Source organism: Arachis duranensis, chromosome 7 (assembly GCF_000817695.3).
Source record: "Arachis duranensis cultivar V14167 chromosome 7, aradu.V14167.gnm2.J7QH, whole genome shotgun sequence".
Taxonomy (NCBI): domain Eukaryota; kingdom Viridiplantae; phylum Streptophyta; class Magnoliopsida; order Fabales; family Fabaceae; genus Arachis; species Arachis duranensis.
This window is the reverse complement of record NC_029778.3, coordinates 11,926,756-11,946,979: the sequence shown is the minus strand read 5'-3', so window position 1 is coordinate 11,946,979 and position 20,224 is coordinate 11,926,756.

Sequence of the window (20,224 nt, the reverse complement as noted above, 5' to 3'; positions counted from 1 at the left end):
GACACATTTTTTTCATAAAAAAACATGTGTTTTTAACAAGAAATTAATAATTAAAATAAATATTTTTTTCTTATGAAATACACATTTTCGTTATGTATAAATGAGCTAGATTGAAGGCACTTCAACCACCCTCACTACCACTTTTGATCTCTGCAATCTAGACGAAAGAGGTCGGAGATGATAATGAGGGAAGCTTGAAATGCCTTCACGTCAACTCCAAGACGGCGGCTATTAGAGGTATCCGCAAGAAAAAAAATATTTTATAAAAGTACTGAAAGAGGTTAGAGATGGTAGTGAAGATGCTTGAAAAGCCTTCATGTTAACTCCAAGTCGGCAATTAGGGTATTCGCAAGAGAAAAAATATTTTATAAAAACACTTTTATTTGAAGAACGTGTGAAAAAATAGAATTGAAATTAATGCTTTCAAAAATATTGAGAATTTTGAATTTATAGAAAAAAAAAAGAGAAAAAATTGGTGAAGGGACTAGTTTGGTGCACGACATTCAATTTCAGGGACTAAAATGAGTCACTTAATGCAAAGTAAGGGACTAATTTGGTGTATATACAACGATGGCATAATGGATGACATGTGGACGAATACCGTTGCGACACGTGGCACTAATGGACACGTGGCCAAATAACATCGTGACACGTGGCACAACTATCCACGTCAGCATGCCACGTGTCACTGGTCACCACATCATCCTACCATTACACGTGGCCAAATCATGAAGTGACACGTGTCACTTACAGTCCACATCATCATGCCATGTCATCACGTCGTTAATGGAAAATGGGTCAGGGACTACTATGGTGCATTTTTTTCAATCTCAGGGACGTAATTGGTGCAATTGGAATCTCAGGGACGATTTCAGTGCAAAACGCCAATCTCAGGGACCATTTTGGGGTTTAACTCGTGTTATTCACATATGTGGATCAACCATGTTTAATCACTTACAAAACGAAGATAACATTTTGGGTGGAATGAAAAAACAAAAATATGCAAGCAGCTACAAAACGCAGGATAACCACATCTCGAAACGTATTTTTGTCTTATGCATGCAGATATGATCAGCCATGTTGATCAGTTTGAAACTCCCCTAAATGCAAGTTGCAATTGACAGGAGAGTTGTGCGTTGAGGGGTGAAAGGGTTTAAGGTAAGTGTGGGAGGAAAAAGAATAAAAAAAGATTTAGCAGTGAGTATTAAAGGATAAAGCTTTTTTATTAATGATAATTTTTAGCTTACTGTTTGTTAAATTAGATAAATAGAATATGGTTAGTTATGATTTGCTATTGTAAGTCAATTGAGTGCTTTTACCGGTAATACCGGTTATTGTATATATGAACACCCAGTTAATGATTATCATTTCTTTCAATATGGTATCAGATGAATAGTTACTTTTGCTACTTCTCTTTCCTTCTTTTCTCTTACTTTTTAGGAAAATTTCAATTTTTAGGGAAATCTTTTTTCCTCTTGTGCTTCTCTTCCACGATTCTAGCGTGATTCTTTTATCATCATGGATGATCTCACCAATCCATATTTTCTCCATCAAGCTAATGGTGTTGGACTTGTTCTTGTCTCACAACCCCTAATCGGTGATAATTATGATTCTTGGAGCTGTTTCATGGAGCTCGCTCTTTCCGTCAAGAATAAATTTGGTTTTGTTGATGGTTCATTGCCCCGTCCAACTGATGATAATCCTCAGCATGTTGCTCTTTGGACACGCAGGAACAATGTGGTACTTTCTTGGGTTTTCAATTCTCTTTCCAAGAATATTGTTGGTAGTGTTATGAGGTTGCGAGTAGCTTCGGAAGTTTGACAAGACCTTCGTGAGCACTTTCAACAACGTAATGGTCCACGAATTTTCCAACTTCGACGCGATCTTATGGCACTGTCTCAAGGCTCTGATTCGGTGAGTGTTTATTTTACTAAATTGAAGTCCATTTGGGATGAATTGAGTGCGTATCGTCCAATTGTTCAATGCGATTGTGGTGACCTTCGACTTTTGTAAGATTTTCATGATAGTGAATATACAATGTCATTCTTAATGGGACTCAATGAACACTTCTCTACAATTCGAGGTCAATTGTTGCTCATGGAGCCGTTTCCTCCTATTAATCGTGTTCTTTCATTAATCCTCTAAGAAGAAAAACAGAAGGAGCTCTGTGTTAAACCCCTTGCCTCTGATCCTCTTGCTTTTGCTGCTAAGGCTGAATTTAAGCCAAAATCAACAAAGAAAGATCGTGATAGACCTTTGTGCTCTCATTGCGGGGTTCTTGGACATACGGTTGATCGATACTTTCGTATTCACGGCTTTCTTCCAGGATATGGAAAATTCAAAAACAAAGGTCCTGTTAAAGGTGTTGCAAATCTTGCTTCGACCAATACAAACGCACCTCCTCTATCACCAACAATTTCTGATCCACCAATGACGCAGACACAGTACCAACATCTGTTGAATCTTTTATCCTCTCAGAGTGCCCAGGCCAATGCTCATGTTCCTGTGCAAATTGATACACATGCTTCTGGCACTATAAGTATCACTCTTTCTGCACTAATAGGTTTACAATTGCCTAATGGTTGTTGGATATTGAACTCTGGAACATCTAATCACATTTGCATTCATTTGTTCATGTTTTATGATTACAAACCTGTGTCAAATTCCTTCATCATATTACCGGATAATTCTCACATACCCATTATTGGCATAGGTTCTATAAGAGTGACACCTCAATTAGTCATTCATAGAGTGTTTTATGTTCCTAGCTTTGCACTTAACTTACTGTTAGTTAGTGTTTTAGTTACACCTTCAACTTTTGATGTTATCTTCTCATCTCATTATGCTTTAATCCAGGACAAGAAATCTCTGAAGACGATTGGGACGGTTGAGTTGGAGAAGGGACTATATGTCTTCTATCCTACTCAGCAGGTTACCTCTAATGACAACACAAATATTTTTTCTGACAATCATTGTAGTCTAGTATCACCTTACATATGGCATTTCCGTTTAGGTCATTTGTCACCCAATGTACTTGGTGTTATAATAAATAAATCTAAAGTTTCTTGTAAATCTTCTTCTTTGATACAACTACATAACTGCTCCATCTGTCCCTTGGCTAAGCAAAGTAAATTGCCTTATATGTCTAACAATCATTTTGCAACTAAACCATTCGATATGGTGCATTGTGATGTGTGGGGTCCTTTTCAGACAATTTCTTGTGCATGATTTAGATATTTCATTACCATTGTGGATGGTCATAGTAGGTTTACATGGGTCGCTTTCCTCCGTTCTAAGTCCAAGGCCACAACAAAGTTGCAACAATTTTTTAAGATGGTTGAAACACAATTCTCTACTACTGTAAAGTGTTTGAGACCTGATAATGCTAGGGAACTTGCATTAACTGATTTTCTGCTTTCCAAAGGTACTCTTCATCAATTTTCCTGTGTTGAGACTCCACAGCAAAATTCTATCGTCGAACGAAAACATCGACACTTGCTGAAGGTGGCGAGGGCTTCACATTTCCAATCTCGTGTCCCTCTTACCTTTTGGACAGAATGTGTATCTATAACAACTTATCTCATCAATCGAACACCTGCAAAAAATTTGGAGTTTAAATTTCCATTTGAGAGACTTTATTCTATACCACCAGACTACACAAGGCTTAGGGTATTTGGTTGTCTTTGCTTTGCATCTACACTTCAACCTGACAGACACAAGTTTAGTCCTAGAGCAACTGCCGGTGTATTTGTGGGTTATCCTCCTGACTACAAAGGCTATAAAGTTTATGACCTACAAAAGAGGTCTATCTCTATCTCTAGAAATGTGGTCTTTCATGAAAGTATATTTTTCTTTTCTTCTTGTGAATAGAATTTTGCTTCAATTGACCCTTTCCTTGACCTTGTTTTGCCAAAACCTCTATCTGACAGCATTATTGCACCATACACTCCTCCACCAATTGTTGATATCCCTCAGGTTCTACCGATACCTGTAGAGCATTCTCCATTGGCTCATCCTGAACCTAGTCCATCTTTTGTCCCTAGAAGATCAACTAGGCCACATAAAACACTTTCTTACCTACAACAATATCATTGCAATCATGTCACTTCCTCCACTACTCAATATCCAATAGTTGCATCTTTGAATTATCAGAAATTGACTGCCAATTACAGAAGTTACATAATGAATGTCAATTTTTTCTTTTGAGCCTAAGTTCTACCACCAAGCAGCACCTATTACTGAATGGCAAAAGGCTATGAAAGCTGAGTTGGATGCTGTGGAGGCTAATAAAACATGGACTTTGGTACCTCTTCCGCCAAACAAATACACAATTGGGTGTCGATGGGTCTATAAAGTCAAGTATCTAGCTGATGGCTCAGTAGATAAGTATAAGGCGCGACTAATTACAAAGGGTTACACCCAACAGGTAGGCCAGGATTTTATTGAGACCTTTTCCTCTGTTGTCAAAGTTCCCTCTATCCGAGTGCTCTTAGCTCTTGTTGCCATGAACCATTGGCACCTATTCCAATTGGATATTAACAATGAATTTTTGAATGGGGATCTTGATGAAGAAATATACATGGATGTGCCTTTGGGGTATGTCAAGAAGGAGGAATCCCTTGTTTGCAGGCTGAATAAGTCAATATACAGATTAAGGCAAGCCTCCCAACAGTGGTTCACCACTTTTTCTATTGCACTTATTTCTGCGAGATTCACACAATCGCAATATGATCATTCCCTTTTCACAAAGCTAAGCGTTCCGGGACAGCTTTTATTGTTCTATTAGTATACGTTGATGACATTATACTTGCTGGTCCCAATGCAAGTATCTTGGAGAAAACAAAGCTTCAAATCAAGGATAAATTTGAGTTGAAGGATATGGGCCCGTTAAATTACTTTCTTGGCCTTGAGATTGCACGCTCAAAGGAAGGTATCTTTCTCTCACAACGGAAATACACACTTTCTCTCCTTGAAGACACTGGCCTCCAAACCAGTAAAAGTTCCCATGGACCCTACTGTGAAGCTCAACAGTGAGGAGGGCGAGTTATTGCCAGATATTACTCAATATAAAAGGTTGATTGGAAAGTTGTTGTACCTAACATTGTCTCGACCAGACATCACATATGCTGTAAATAAACTTAGTCAATTCGTGTTGAAGCCTCGAGTACCTCATCTTCAAGCAGTACATCATCTCTTACACTACCTGAAAGACACACTAGGATAAGATCTGTACTTTGTAGCATCATCCCCTTTGTTATTAAGAGCTTATGCTGATGCTAATTGGGCTTCATGTGTGGATACTAGGAGGTCAGTTACAGGTTATTGTGTGTTTTTTGGAGACTCTTTAGTGTCTTGAAAGTTTGTCAAGTAAAGTACAGTTTGAGATCGTCAGCCGAATTAGAATATAGAGCATTAGCAGCTGTAGCTAGTGAAGTAATTAATTTGGATGAGAGGACTTTTCAAAGACTTTCACATAAACATAAGATCTTTAGCAGTGTACTGTGACAGTCAGGCAGCGATTCATATTGCATCTAACCCCACTTTTCATGAGCGCACAAAGCACATAGAGGTGAATTGCCACTTTGCTAGGCAAAAAGTATAAGAAGAGACAATAAAGCTGGTTCATGTGAAAACACAACATCAATTAGTAGACATATTAACAAAGCATCTGTCAAGAATAAAATTTCATGAGTTGTTGTCCAAGATGGGAGTTAGAAACATCTACCTTCCGTCTTGAGGGAGAATATTAAAGGATAAAGCTTTTTGATTAATGATAATTTTCAGCTTACTGTTTATTAAATTAGATAAATAGAATATAATTAGTTATGACTTGCTATTGTAAGTCAATTGAATATTTTTACTAGTAATACCGGTTATTGTATATATGAACACCAAGTTAATGTTAATAATAATCACTTTTTCATTTCTTTCAATAGTGAGAGATAGAAAAAAAATAGTTCGTGATTTTATCTTACTTCAGGAACACATTATTAAATATTTGAATCATCTTTGATGGATAAATATTTTTTTTAATGTTACGATAAATAAATATATTTATTTTTATTTTATTTATTTATATTTTAATTGATAATTTTATTGTTGACTTTATTATTATTATTATTATTGTTATTATTATTATTTTATTAATATATTAATAAAAATATTTTAAGTGATACAAATAATTTTTGTGATACTGTTTATAATAACAATAACAATTTATTATTATTAATAAATTATTATTATTAGTAGTAGTAGTAACGTTGTTGTTGTTGTTCGATATATATGATTGGTTAATGGTATGAATAGTATATTATTAAATTTTTGTAATAATGTTTATGATAACAATAATAATTTTTTATAACATTGTTTGTTGGGAACTATGAACATTATTATTATTATTATTAACTGTTATTATTAAAAATTATTATTATTATTATTGTTGTTGTTGTTGTTGCTGCTGCTGCTAGTTTTTAAGAAATTATTATTATTAATTTTTTTTGCAAGCAATCAGAAATTTGTTACTTAAAAAATTTGATCTGCTAGAGATGTTTAATGATATAGCTACAGCGGTATTAGTATTTATTGGGTTTTAACACGTTTCGCAAGTAGGTGAAATGAGAGGTCATTCTACACTCCTGAGTATCTTGATGGAATGATGGAGGCCGAAAACTCACACGTTTTACCTTCAAGTCGGCGAAGTGACTATGACGCTGGAAGACGTGACACATATACTTGGCCTCCCGGTTAATGGGGAGTCCATCACGGATAGAATAGACAGTAGTTACCAGTTTTTGGTGGAGAACTGCTTCGTTTTGGTCGAAAGTCCGGTCCGCACAATCACGTCTTGGGTAAAGTAAATCTTGCATGGGTCCGACGGTGCAGAGACAACGAACTGTGTGATACGCAGGAGTCCATTGAGCGGTACATCCGAACTCACATTTTTTGCATGCCCAGGAACGATTGTGTTTTCAAATAAGTCTGCCACTTTATTGAACTCGAAGTTTTTGCCTCTACTTCGAGATTTTCACCGGATTCCACTATACAGTTGGGGACAGCCAGTCTGGTACATCTATACAGATCGTTGTGTCGTGCATCACGATACAATTGCAAAGAGATAGATGAACCACTCATTCTACTTTTTGTTTGGACATAGGAGCATATGCCGTTCCTGATGCCTATTTTTTACAATGAGTTCGTCGATATTGATGTTCCACTTACGTGACGGTATTGTTTATCATTGTTATTGTTATTGTTGTTATTGTTTCAATCATTCTAAACAAATTTAGTTGGAGTCATTAGCGCTGGCCAAATTTAAGTGGAGTCATTGGATTCATTTGCAGCTTTCGAAAAAATTTTCTAACTCACTTAGAATATAATCTACGTTTTATTGTTTCAAAAAGAAAAAACCATTTTGATAAATGCAACTTGCGTTTTAGGTTAAAAACCAAAGCAAAAAATTTAAAAAATGCATCATGTCATAAACGCAAGTTACGTTTTGGTTAGGTTTCATAAACTTAAAAAATTGAAAAATATGATAAAAGAAAATTATAATATGTGTTGTAACTGACACTCATAACGATATAAATATTTAATACACGTCTATTTCATTGCATTACATCATAATCATTTTCATTTTAAAAAAAATCAGCCTACACTGATGTTGTATTCAGAAATTTGAGAACAAAATAATCTTGTTCTCTTATCCGAAATTTTAGATTTCGATTAAGTAATGAATAATTGAAGACTCATTTTCAAAGGTTGCTTTTCAGTGTTGTTTTTTTTAGTTAAATAAGTTTTATTTTTTTAAATTATTATATTTTATACCAATAGTTTAGATTTTTAGAATTTAAGATTTAATATTTAAAATTTATAATTTAAATTTTAGAATAAAAAAATGCTATACTCTACTTTTTCAAAACATATTAGTATTTACCATAATCGAGTATTGTCATTTTTTATTTTTTATAAATTCATTCCGAATTTATAATGGAAAAAATCATATGCGATCTTATATTGTTGAGTGACTGATAGAAAAAAAATCGTCGGTTAAGAATTCTTTTAAAATAAACTTGTTAAAGTATAGATCCAAACCAACAATCAACCCTCAATCAAAGTTTAATTTTATTTGTCACATTGCAAACCAATAAAAATCGAAAGTATTTAAACCTCGAATCGTCTCTTAAAAGAATTGCATGAAAGTGTGCATATTATTGGTTATGTGGTTTCTTTTGGAGGGTTTTGATAATGACGACCGGGAAATATAAATTACAAGAAAGTAAAGCTAATAATTAAGATAATGTAAGTGCTAAAAGATACTCATGGCAAGGACTAAGAGTCAAAGGATTCTATCTTGTATTATTGACCACAACATGGTAATTGCAAAGGGTTAATTCTACTTAATTTTTCTCTAACATGGAAGGTGAGGTCAAGTGGACATAATTGATCCTAAAACTAACTAACAATCATAAATTACCAATCAAACTGGACATCAATAATATCAAGGAACCTAAGTCCTCAATCACAAGTCAAGAGCACAAAAATCTACTCTAAAATCTAACCAAGCATTTTATTAAATACTTGGAAGGCATAAAAGGAAAGCATGTTAAAATAACAAGAAATAATAAAATCTAAAACTAACAATTGCAAGATAACAATAACAACAATTAAAGAAAGTAACAATAACATGAAAACATAAATTGAATTAATAGAAATTAAAATTAATAAGAGTTCATAATATGAAAGTAATAAAATAAAGGAAATAGCAAGTAAAACTAAAAGAATAAAAATGTAAGAACAATAAATTGCAAGGAAACTAAATCAAAACAAGAATTAAACCTAAACCTAAGAGAAATCTAACCTAATCTACCCTAATTCTAGAGAGAAGGGAAAGCTTCTCTATCTAGAATATGACCTAAAGCATGTTCTAAGCTAAACTTAATTGCTCTCCCCCTTGTTTCTCTTGAATTAGGCTTGAAATAGCTTTAGAAACGAGTTGGATTGGGCTCTGGAAGCCCAAAAATTGCCCCAGCATCTTGCATTAAATGAAGTCACGTATCAGGACTTGTGCATACGCACACTTGCTGAATCTCATCTCGTGCGTACGCATGATTGCACAAACTTCAGAACGTGCGTACGCACAACTCTGAAGAGCTTCAAACTCTATTTCTTCATGAATTCTTCACTTTTGCATGCTTTTTCCTCACTTCAATCCATTTTTGCCTTCTAAATCTGGAATCACTTCATCAAACACATCAAGACATCGAATGGAATTAAAGTGAATTAAAATTAGCAAATTAAAAGTCTAAAAAGCATGTTTTTACTCTTGAGCACAATTTAGGAAGAATTCACAAAACCATGCTATTTTAATGAATAAGTGCAAGAAAAGTCAATAAAATCCATCTAATTAAAGCAAATAAACACCATGAAATGTGGATTCATCAGTGATGTTATAAAAAGTAAGAATGATAACATTGTTTTCCTAACTAATTTTATAAAATATTGGGTAAAGTATTAAATTGATCCCTTATGTTTGGGTCTAATTCTATTTTCGTTTCTAAGGTTTAAAGTGTCATATTTAAATTCAAAAAAGTTTTATTTAGCTTCAATATAGTAAGCCTTAAAGTCAATATTAAATAATTAAAGAAACACAGTTTTTAAATATAAAATACTTATATAACCAAATTCTTCGATTGTCGAAGGGAGTTCTCTGCGTTAGAGGTGACGATGGCCTTGTCCTCGTCGCTACCGGCGAACTTTCCCACGGAAAACGAGTTTTCGATGATATTCTACATGTGCTTGAACCAAGACTAGCTAGTAGCTCGCGGTGAATATCTGCGGCTGATCATGTGCCTCTCGAGTTTGTACCTCTTCTTTAGAGAAGGATATTAAGATTTGGTGGAACAGTGACATTAATTAATTAACATTAATTTCACGAATGTTAAAAAAAATTTTAAATTTAAATAAGATACTTTAAATTTTAAGAACTACAATAGGATTAAGTACAAATAGGATTAAGTACAAATATAAAAGACCATCATAAAATATTTGCATTATAAATTGATTATAAAATAATTAAATTTTAGTAAAAGTTTTGTAATTATATTTAAACTTTTTGGAATAAAGGTTATAGAATATATCCATCTTCAAAAGTGATAAAATATTATTGTATAAATCAATGAATATTATTATAAAAATAGAAGATTATTATTGTATAAAGTTTTTTAAGAATAGATTTTTCTCAACTTGTTTTAATTTAACTGATTTTATAAAGTGTAATTTTTATATTGTGCAATTTTTTTTTCATATATTCTTTTTATCATACTTAAATTTTATATAGTATAAAAGTCATATTTTACAAAATCAATTAAAAAAAAAAAGATTCCATGCACATCATAACGTTTTATATATCTTTTAGATACGACGATTTCTGGATAAAAAACATTTGTCTCTATATATCCTCATCTCACACGAATTTCACGCTTTTTTTTTTCCTTTTCTTCTTTAGCTGTGGAAACACACTAAGCTTAAGCTCAACATGAAATTGAATATAAAATAAGACAAAAATAAATTTAATCTTTTTATTATATAATATAAATTTAATTTTGATGTACTGTCAGTATAAAATATTTTATACAGTTGTATAATTATATTTATTATTTTAAATGATCATTCACGTGGTCAACGTAAAAAATAATTATTTTTATTACTATAATATTGCGTAATAATTAGATACACATATAAAACTACTTTACAGATAGTACATCAAAATTAAATTCATTTATTAAACCTTCTAAAAGTTCTTAACATCTTCATGTATGTGAGTATACACCTTAGCTTGTTTTTATAAATGAAGATTTAAATTAAAGATGTATGTAATTGCAGAAATGATAGATAATAGAGGTTGAATTCAAGACTTATTAGGCCAAAGAAAAGCACCCATAGCAAACTGTCTCTTGTAGGTTAAATCACCATGAGTAGGTAACCCATACTCTTTAAGCAACCCATCAAGCTTCCACTCAGGCATGTCTTGGTAATCCTTCTCAGTGTATCTTGGATAATGAAGTGGCATCTGAAAGAAGCTACTAACACCAACACCAACACCACTACTATTCTTTTTGGGGCTCTCCATATATATCTTCAATTCTCTCTCTTTCTCTTTTCTCAATATTTATTTAATGGTGTGCAAGTTTTTCTGTATTTAATCAATGCTTTGAGATAAAGATAAATAGAGCTAGCTATTATAGTTTACTATTTATATATATATATGGAGTGTGACTACTACTATAGTTAAGTTGATGGGAGGTTCTTTTGGCATGAGTAGTATCACATGAATGGGTTGGTGTACCTTCTTCTCTATCTCATCATGTGCTTGCATTAAGTTGTATTAGTGGCTTCAGAGAGAGATCTACTACTTCACGTCATGTGTGTGCTCTTTATGCATGCATGCATACATGTGTGGGAGATGAATTAATTAAGAGGTATGAAAAGACTTAAATTATTCTTGTATTTCATGCTAACAACACTTAATATTATTATTAGACCAATAATTCTAGTATGGCTTGGCTACACTTTCGATTACTATGATAGTTATCTAATAATGAGTACTTGACAAGTTGCACAAGGCACTACAACAAAATGTATCAAATAGACGCGGTTTATTTTGGAATTTGCGGCAATTTAAAATCGTCGCAAAACAACATTCCACCGGTACGACAACTGACGTGATTTAGAGTGCGTGATTAATATTTGTGGCGATTTCTAGTAATTACTGGTATAATCGCGACTAAATAAATAAAAATTATTTGCGGCATTTTGCAACTTCTTTTATTTTAAAAACAGGTTTAAAAAAAAAAACTGTGACAATTTTAAACCGTCACAATTTAACATGCAATTTAAAAAAAAATAACAGGGGTTTATAGCCCCCTAAAACAATGCAATATCATTTTACATATTTGATATTTTATTAAATTATTAATAGAAATCTAAAATTATAACATTACAAAATAAATACAATTTAAGGTTTAGGGTTTTGAATTGGGGTGCTTATTAAATTTTTGAGATAAATAAACAAAAATCAAGAAATGGTGGCAATGAGTACTGCCACGCTGAGACAACTAAGAGCCATTATATGTATGAGATATAGCATCGATATTTATAAAGAGTTCTTGAAGAATAATTCAAGATTTAATTAAAACAAACTTTTCTCTATAATTTTATATTTGTAATGTTATAAGTACTATGTAGGGGACGGCATGCCAGCTGAGTAGAGTTCTAGTTTCGATTGCAATGATATATAGCATTTTTTTTTAAATTACCACTTTGGATAAAAAAAAATTGTGTGTCTACTTTGGATCATATTCTATTATATATTATTCACCACAAAAAATTAAATATTCTATTATATATTCTTATCATTAGTCCAGGCAAGAAAGGAAAAAGAAATGGGTAATATCGATCCAAATTCAGCAACATCATTTTGTATTTTTTATTTTACCAAATTAAGAAGAGACTATTTATTTTGTTTATTTTTTCTTTAATAATTGTGGTGAAAATAATGTGGTGGCCTTTGTTACAGAGGCACTCAAGTCAGACAAAGATTGGTACCTGTATATAAAGGTGATAGTTATTATTAGAATTTCACCGTAAATGAAAAACTCTCCCCATCAAATAATAATAATAATAATAATAATAATAATAATAATAATAATAATAATAATAATAATAATATAATTTCACTCTTTTAAATTTACGATTTTCTAAAAAAAACACTTCTATTTAACAATTGAAACACTGTTAATAGCTTTGAATTGCTTGTGTGTAGTGAGTCAGAGAGAAATTAAACGAGTTGAAACAGATGAAGAGGGTTAATTTTACTAAATATATATCATTAGACCAATCCTTATCTCTAATATTCTTGTTTATATCATTTTTAATGATTTAATAATATTATTAGGATTTAAGATTTATGTTTTACATATAACATCTATTCAAAATCAAAAGCTTCAATTCGATAAATGTCATGGTAGAAACTTTATGAGTATCGACAATACAAGATAGAATTCAAGAATTATTATATTGATATAAGTAGAATGAGAGAAACACGGAGGGGTAAGTCTAACGAACATGGTAAAGATCCTAGAGTTTGGAACAGGGAAGAGTATCGGCGATTAGAACACGAATCTTTTTTCATTTTTGTGGATCATCTCCTAGAAGACATTTCAAAGAGAGAGTTATTCCAGTTGTTCAACTGAATTGGGCGCATCAATAATATATATCTATCTCGAAAACACAAAAATGGTGACATCTACATGTTTGCCTTCATACGGTACACGACGAGAGGAGGGGCATTGAAAGCTATAGCGGAGATGAATCGGTTGAAACTGAAAGGCAAGATTGTCTTTGTGGGAGAGACAAAGTACAAAAGACTGCCGGGGACTACAGACATAGGTAAGGGATGACGATGAGATGATAAGCAAAATCCATCAATTTAGGAGCCACATTGGGAAGGAGGCAACGCTAACTCATTGTTAACTGCACGTGAGAGTCGGATGAAGGAAAATGTGAAGAACTTGATTGGGAATGGCGAGATGAAAAAGGTGGAAGTCGCAGTGGCGACCGAAAACGTGGAATGGTTGCAGAGAAGTCTTGTAGGGGTAACGATGAAGCCTATTGATTTCATCTCGTTGAGGGAAATGGCAACGAAGAACTTGCCTTCTGTTGTTCAAATTCGAGAAACGGGAGCATGCAAAGCTCTCTTGACCTTTGATAGTGTTATGCATGCGGACGAGACGTACACCTTTAAGCTTAATCGTCTCTTACAAGCTTTTCACAGGGTATGGAGGTGGAAGGAGTCAGAGCGTAGTGAAACTCGTAGAGTGTAGATTGAATGTTTTGGGGTTTCATTGCATGCATGGTCTGTCGACACCTTCAAAAGGATAGGAGGCCAGTGGGGAGCAGTAGTTGGGTGTGCAGAGGAAACATAATTGTGCTGTAACCTCTCTGTAGGTCATGTGCAGATTGACACGTGTGTAACAGAAGTGATTCAAGAGAGGATTCATATCTCAGTTGGTTCTGTAGGCTATGATGTTTTCGTAAAATAGGTTGGACATGAAGTATGTAACATGCAGTGTAAGGTGGATTTTTGTGATAATGGAATGACCAACTGTGGGACGTTGAAGCATGATAGAGTAAATACACATATAGAAATAGATAAATGACAGAAAAGACAACCGGCTCCATCACCGGAGGACGATCATGATGAAGGGCTGTTGATGGTGGCGAAACGGGGAGAGGAAGATGCTAAGGGCAGATTAGTAATTACGAGTGATATTTTGAATAAATGGATTAATTTTAGTGCCAATCACAACGGCGGAAGATTAGGAACGTATCAAGCCGTTACCGGAGTCAATCAAGGAATTTCTGATTTAGGCGGTGAAAACGATTTTAATTCTGATGCAGATTCTGATAGAACGGTTACGTGTGTTTATAGTTCAAATTGTAATGGGCCAAAAAGAGTTACAAATAAGGAAAAAGAAAAAACAAAAGGATGCACTAAAGATTGGGCCAAGGAAAAAATTATGGATCTGGAAGAGAGCTCTATCTGGTTGGGCCCAACCCCATCAGCGAATGGGCATGACCCGGGTTGGAAAGAGAGTGCGCAGCTTCCTCGCAGATCCCTACCCCCTGCACATCTTGATCGAGACCTCGATGGGGTGCGCTTCCTTGAAGGGAACGATGATAGCCGTGTCGGAGATGGAAACAGAGGGAGCCACTGGTTAGCAGAACAGGGGAGCCGCCTGGTCTGTGGTGGGGAGGCCCATGCCCGATCCGACGGGGAAGCTGGCGATGGTGATTGTGGTATGTCTAATCTCGCCGGTGGAGCAGCAGTCCAGTCAGATAGGGTCGCGGAAGAGGAGGCGCATGGCGTCGCGGAACGGATGGTGCTGGGAGGAGGGGAGAGTGGCAATGGTCACGCTGTTGTAGTGGAGGGCGAGTTGAACGCAGGCTGTGGTCTTCCACGGGAGATCGATGCGGTTGCACGGATAGGTGACGAAAAAGGTAACCATATCGAACTGGGGGTTGCTCGGGTAAACATGCTTGATTAGAGTGGAGGTAAGGGAACTGTTGGACATGCTACGGAAGGCATTGGAGGGGCTGATTCTGGGCAGGGTGAATGTGAATAGGAGGATGGGGATAGTTATACTCGGTGCTTGGATGAGAAGTTATTGGAAAACAAAAAGACCTTGGAGTTGGCGATGGAATCAGGTGCTGTATTGTACAATGAGAAAGATGACATAATGGCAATTCTCCAGGCGCAGAATGAAGAAATCGCACAAAAGAGGAAGTTGGCAAAATAGAAGGCAAAGATGAGGCGGTGCAGACCCAAAAATAAAAAATAGTAGAGAAGAGAAGAGTCATGTGTGGAGTGCATGGAAAAAGAGCCGCGTGGAAAAAGAGGATCGAAAGCAGTGGTTGAGGTGGTACTTCTGTGCGATCGTCTGGAACATATGGTTGGAAAGGAGTAGGTGGATATTTTAGATTAAAAGCAAAGGTGTAGAAGAAATCATCAATATGACCATACTTATCTGTGACGAGTGGAGAGGTATTTGCTTCTCGTGCTGTTGATGGCTACTTTTGTTTTCTGCTACTTTTTTGGAGTTACTTGTCTGTTTTAATTGTTTACTTTTGTTTACTTCTATTTGCTCCACTTTAATGTGTTGAGCTCTTTATTTTCAAAAAAATAAAGTAAAATACCATATTTTTGTTAAAGAGAGGTGTGACAATTTCCTGATTAATGATGACAACAGCGTTAGAGTAAGATCTAAAAGAAGAATGAATAGTTGTATTTAGGGTTAAGTATGATTTTGATCATTAAAATATAGATCGGAATTTTATTTGTCTCTAATTTTTTTGCCTACAAAATCGTCTCTAAGATTCAGCTTGATTTTAAAATCGTTCTTTCTTTATTTTTCGGACAAAATTATCCTTTCCCAATTTTACACACATTGACTGATCCACTATTGTTGAAGGATCACCAAGTTTTCATACTCAGCAACACTAACCAAGTTCTCATACTCAGCAACTCCAATTTTCACAATTTCTCACATATATTTCAAAAATTCAAGAATCGACAACACCAATTTCTCACACAAATGTCACAATTTCTTCAAGATCAAACCAGAAAAAGAGAAGGATGAACAAAGAGAATCAACAACAACAAGAACAAAAAATTAACAGAGACTGAAGAAGAAAAATCAGCAACAAATAACAACAAAAATCGTCACCAAATACTCAAAAAATTATGTGATGAAGGGCTAAAGAATAGAACTCAAGGGGATATGAATGGGGTGACCACCGGTCCACCGCAATGAGAAGAAGACGACTCAGACTACCGCGAGCATCTGTGCCTGCCCACGTCCCTGCCGCAAGAGTTTGTGCCCACCCAAGTCACTGCCGCTTGCGTCCTTGCCCGCCCGCTTTGCTACCACCTGCATTTTTTCCCACTTGCATTGCTGCCGTTTGCGTGGCTGTTGCATGCTTCTCTTCCTATCCAGTTCGCTGTCGCCAGCGTGTCTTTCCACCCGCGTTGCTACCGCCTGCGTCTCTGTCTGCACGCCTACATCTCTGCTCACCCATGTTGCTACTGTTGGGAATAAGTAGTGTGACCACAATCCAATCAATCACGTGTCGAATAATTTGTTATTGTTATTATATTAAAATGTTAATATAATAAGGATATATATATATGGTGCATATAGAGATATGACCATTGAACTGACTCACTTTGAGAATTCCTAATGGTTATAATTACCGTATATTTGTCAATAGGATATTCTCAAGATGAACATAGTAATAGAGTTTCCTTTGACCTACGACTGTCATAGTAATTAACAATGTATTTATTATACTTTGATTCCGGACACCTAATACCCTAGGGTGCTAGTTGAATGGATACTCGGTATGATTTAAATACTTATAGAATTAATGATTAGTCAATAAGGAACCCGTCAACTCTTGGTAAAGAGTTTGAGCTTTATGATTATAATGACTGAGATGAATAAAACCTTGGCCAAGGGGATTGAATGAATGGAGAAATGAGTTTCTTAAGTCATTCACAGTTCATTATAATAACGGTAACAAGTTAGAGTTTGACAATTAAACCATACTCTAAGGGTTAACCAAGAGCCGAAAAGATGGAAGGAATTATACTTTGTTCTTCTAAGGTTCTTAGTAAAAATATATTACTTCATACTATCGGGTCGATGAGGAGTGTTGCTAGATGCCAACATTGATTAGTAAATTTAGTACGACTAATTTACTACCCGCTTAGTATTGAACCTATGGGGTCACACACTAACGAGTGTTCTAACCTTTGCTATTGAATTATTTAATTATTATTTTGATTTGATCAAATAAATAATTATATTAATTCAAATGGAATATTATTATATTCTTTGCTAGTACCAAGAATATAATAATAATATGATAATTGAGAATATTAAATGAGATTTGAGAATAATTAGTTATTCTATTTCTAAATTTGGATGAGATCCTAACTGATTCTGTTTCAAATTGAGTTATGATATGATTCATAAATTTGAAGGATTCAGATTTAGAATTTTAATATATGATTTAAATTTGAATTGATATTTAAATTTAAAACCAGTAACAAATCTCATACTATATATGCCAAGAGTACAGGAAACAGAGAGAATAACAAGAATTTTATTCCTTTACCTCTACACACATAAACGTATGTGAGCCTAATTCTTGGAGGAGAATTTTATGGCATGCAAAGAGTTGCAAGAGGTTTCTCAATTTAGATCAGATGTCCATTAGTCAAGGAGTTGACAGCAAAGGTTGGTCTCGGTGTGGATACGCATAGTGCCTTCGTACCATCGAAGGAGAAAGCGATTTTTACTAAAGTGTCTAAAGGTATTTACATCTGATCTACTATCTATATATTGTATATTATTGGAATAAAATTTAAACACAAAATAAATCTTTAGAATTACTTTCTTTTCTTCCGCTGCGTGTTATGAACACATGGTAATCCTTCAGCTACTACCAGTGTGTTTGTCTCTCTGCCCTCCTTTCGTTGCAGTAAAGGGAGAAGATGAGGGATTGGGATAAATTGGGGAAGACGGATATTTTTGTCCAAAAAGAACGATTTTAAAATCAAGCTGAATCTTAGGGACGATTTTGTATGAAAAAAAAGTTAAGGATAAATAAAATTTTTGACTTATAGTTTAAGGACAAAAATCATACTTAACCCTTGTATTTATAATAGTTTTGTGAACAACAAAACGGAGACATACAACAACCATGCCAAAAAATGGGAGAAAAAAGATGATGATGTGAAGAGAATAAAGGAGAACAACATTATTAATGAGGTGGGTGCAGTTGATAATAAGTTAGTAGTTTTGTCTCGGAAAAAAGTCTTGAAAAAAGAAAGGTATTCTTCTAAATATCCAAGATATACAACTTAGAGATAGTGTTGATAATTGAATTTCAACTAAATGCTTTAAGGATAACAGATATATGAATGAGGTGATTCAAAATATTCAACTAGGCTTGGTTGGTGGCCCAAGTCAAGGAGTGGTCCAAAATGAAGTGAAACAGGGTGTAATAGTTCATAAAGTGGAAGATGATGAGTATATATCTACCCCTCTATATCCATCGGTTTTGAAGAAGCTATTATATATGGAAGCCTCCATAATAGACCAGGTAACAACAACAACAAAGTCAAGAAGAGTAGGATGGAATTATGTTCTAAAATCATAGATAGAGAGAAAATAAAATGCATATCAGCGAGACTTAGAAGAAGATTGAGAGCAAATATTGAGACTAATAAACGCGTGAAAGTTAAGAGAACAAAGATGAATAACTCTAAAAATAAGAAGAGACCCGTAAAATAAAAATCAGCAAAAGAGAAGTTAGAAGGGTGCTCATCAAAGAGAAAAGAGAGGCTAGCTTGGTGGGAGACCCTAGTAGCGAAGATGAGGAGGTAGAGTCTGAAGATGTAACTACCAAAACTTAGAGAGTGAGAACTCATTTGAAGTTGACTTGTAGTGATGAAGAAACAACCATAGCATATCTCAGAAAAGAATTAGTTGAAACCAAAAAAATAGATGTGATTTCCATCAGAACAAGATTAAGAGGAAGAAAAAAGGCAAATCGTAAACCGTAAAAATGGCATAATTTAAGGACTTTACTCACATATAAAGATGAGAAATGTTACATAGTAAAATCTTTTATAAGTGATATTAAGTTGCTTGTTTAGTGTTTTTGTGATATTTTACTTAAATTTAGCAGAGTGTAAAAATTTTAAAAAAAATTTGTGTTTATTATATTTCAGTTGTTTGTCCTTTTTTGTTTAAATTGATGTGAACTCCTGTTTATCGTCTAAAACACAGTGTTAAATTTTTCTTCGTTTTACCAACGATAAAAAAAAAAAAAAATCTATTCAAGATCAAAAGGTACGTAGTAGCGTGAAGACTGAAGAGCAATGCATCAAATTTATATGTGGGCAAAGCTAGGTACTGTTCAGAAAATGATCCTAGCCGAAGTTGTAAATGAAATCTGTATATATAATTATATATGGAGTCTAGTTAATTAGAACAACTCACGTAGCCTCTAATGATATAAAAGTAATTGCCGATTAACACTATACTTCAATATTATTATAATGTTTTAAATAATTGAAATTGTGCTCTTTAGTATATATATAAAAGCAATGTTACATAATTAATAAAATTTATTATTTTTTATTAATATTTGATTAATAAAAAATGTTTTTTAATTTTAAATATTAAAATTTAAATTTAATAATATAAAAATAAAATATTAATCTATTTTTTTAGTTAATATTGATAAAATGAGTTGGTGCTGTATATATTTGTCTCTGTCTCAAATAAAATCTCTATCCTCTTAGCAGTTTATAACATTCAGTAATAAAAGAGTATAGCTAAGCTAAGGTAAAAACAAATAACATTATTGAAAGATAAAACAATGATATATATGGTAGCAACTAGCAAGGAAAATCCTTTTATTTCAATAGAAGTTGGATTGAGCATACAATGCAATCACAACAACATTCCAGTATATATGAATATTGAAACAGAACCAATAATTTATTCTGAGGAAATTAAACCAAATTAAAACAAGCATAACAATATAGTAAAATTAAAATCAAAGTCAGAGCAACAATGAAATCCCCCCATCC